The sequence below is a fragment of the Pelecanus crispus genome, chromosome 1, assembly GCF_030463565.1.
Source record: "Pelecanus crispus isolate bPelCri1 chromosome 1, bPelCri1.pri, whole genome shotgun sequence".
In the NCBI taxonomy this organism is placed as follows: domain Eukaryota; kingdom Metazoa; phylum Chordata; class Aves; order Pelecaniformes; family Pelecanidae; genus Pelecanus; species Pelecanus crispus.
The window spans coordinates 100,926,784-100,929,277 of NC_134643.1; the positions used below are offsets into that span (position 1 = coordinate 100,926,784).

Consider the following 2,494-nt stretch of genomic DNA (forward strand, 5'->3'; position numbering starts at 1 on the left):
GGGAAGGCATTCGCTTCCAGGCTCAGTTTCATTCACCTCTGCTGCTGGCTGAACTTCAGTAGATGCGTGTCAACCCTGCTTGGTCCCCGGTTCATCAGAGGCCAGGTGATGGGTCTGCCCTTTGCCTTGCTCCTGCTGCAAGCTGTGCCGAGCTTTGCTCAGGCCATGGGATAACTCGGGCAGAAAGGGACCCCGGGAGGTGTCTCACCCAAACCCCCAGCTCAGAGCAGCACCTGCTGCGAGGGCAGGCCTGGAGGCTGCTCAGGGCTTGGTCCGGGTGTCTGGAAAAGCTCCAAGGACGGAGCCTGCACGACCTTGCTCTGCAGCCTGCTCTGCCTCCCTGCCCTCACCGGGGAAAGGTTTTGTGCTCTCTCCGCGTCTGGAGGCTCTGCTTGTCCCAGGCAGCAGAAAGGTCCCCCTGTCACACAGGGCTCTGCGGGGCTTTGCAAGGAAGCGTACACCCCAAACCCCGAGCAAGCGGCCCTCACCCCGCGGGGAGCTGCCGCGGGCGCTGCCAGGGGAGCGGAGCGGCTGCTTCCGGCGCGGCTGATGGGCCACTTCCCCGAATCGGGGCGACAGCGCGGCCGGTTAGCTCAGTTGGTTAGAGCGTGGTGCTAATAACGCCAAGGTCGCGGGTTCGATCCCCGTACGGGCCACTCCTTTTGGCCGCAGGAGGCGGTGCCGTGCAGGGCGAGGTGCGGGCGGTGAGCGGCGCCTCCGGGGCGGGAGTGGCGGCCCCCCCTCCTCGGTCAGGTGGCGGGGAGCAGCAGGGAAGGTTTGTTTTCCTCCTCGGTTCCCCCGGAGGGGAGAACAGGATCCGGGCAGCAGGACGGGGGAGGTGGAGGAGGGAGGCGAGGGAAGGGGCCTGTGCCGAACGAAGGGGAGCGGCTTTTAAGCTGGGTTGAAGGGGCCCGTCCAGGGATGTAGAGATGAGCTGGGGGAGAGCAAGCAACTGCGAGCGGTGGCAAAAGTCAAAATGGAGCGCCGAAGGATAGGGGACAAGGGGAAGGGATTTGCAGGGAAAGGGCAGTGTGGGGGGAAGTGACATGGTAAAAATGCCATAGAAAAAGAAATATGTAGGTAGAAAGTGCGCTCTGCAAAATTTTAAATCGGTCCATGGGACATCAGCAAATATTGAGTATCTTTTTGCCTCAGAGCATCTTCTCATCTTGTGCTGCTGTTAATTACCATTAGGCCTGAAGAAAGTTTGTGGGACTTCAGACGGTCCTTGCTTTCCCTTCATAACCATAGTTAACTAAAATTTTGTATCGGGTCTTTAGCTTGTTACATTAGTGTAACTCTTTGATAGTTCTTTGTCAGAGGCTGGAATCAGTGATGCTGAAGTGAGCAGGGTATATTTCTCCTTTTTTTTTTTTTTTCCTTGGAGCAGGAGGACAAGGTAGTTTAAGATCTCCTTTGACAGCCTGATTTTGCAGAGAACGTTCTGAACTCCTCTTGAAAGCAGTCTCTGTACATATGGAAATTTAGATATCCATATAGGCGATATCCAGGCTTGCTAGACGCTTGGTAATCTGTGCCAAGTTATTTTTTATTTATAAACTTATGTAAGAAAAAAATCCAGGCCAAACTGAGATGTTCCAATAGAGTAGTAGGTCTGCAAGAGTGGCTGAGATGGCTAAAACTTCTCTTAGGTGCTCAAGACAGATGTTATTTTCTCCTATCTACCTCTGAACTGAAATGGGATTTTTTCAGAGGAAGGGAACTTTTTGGTGCAAATGTTTTCCTTGTAGAAACCAGTGGTTTCATTATTGGAGCTGCATACAGTAAGGCCACAGCTTCTTTGGGAAAATGTCTTCAGTTAACAGCATTCTATTGATTTCTTCCTCAAATTTGCTAATATGCCCTTCACTCTCCAGGCCTGCTGCTTAAGGCTTCTTCCAACTGCAGTGTTTGAGTCTAAATAAGTTGTAATAATCAAAAAGAAAAAAGTAGGAAGAAAAGCAGGTGACACTCATTTTGAAGTCAGTGTTTTGACATTGCATCTTCCCTACAGTGTTGCCAAGGTACAACAGGGGCACATGAGAAGTGTCATTCCAAAGTCACAATGTAATTTTTAAATCATACAGATGAATATTCATATTATCTAGCATCCAAACTGCTGTCATGGCTCCATCAGATGTCAAGGGAGAGTAATGTGGCGCTGTGCTGACCTTCTGTCTTGCTATTCCACTCAATGATCCTCCTCAATTCCTTTGGGTCCAGTTATAGTGGTCAGGACTTGACTGCATATAATGACATCCACTTTAAATGAAAGGAAAAACAGCACAGTATTTTGTTTCAGGAAAAAAAAAAAGGGAATAATATTGCTTTGTTTTATGTTTCCCACATTAGGAATCAGAATTTTATTGCAGCTATGTTGTTGTATAGAAAAGTCCTTGCTATAAACCAAGGTGATGCAATGGCTCCTTGGCCACTTTTTCAGTTTGGTTTGAATTGCTTAATATTTAGTGTGGGTTTTTTGGTGGCCAGGATT

The 2,494-nt window shown here is 49.6% G+C and overlaps 1 non-coding gene across 1 annotated transcript; it reads left to right on the forward strand.

Moving 5' to 3' along the window:
* The first annotated feature begins 582 nt into the window (after positions 1 to 582).
* TRNAI-AAU (transfer RNA isoleucine (anticodon AAU)) lies at positions 583 to 656 on the forward strand. Its single transcript has one exon. It is a non-coding gene; the product is annotated as a tRNA-Ile (tRNA).
* Positions 657 to 2,494: the final 1,838 nt, after the last annotated feature.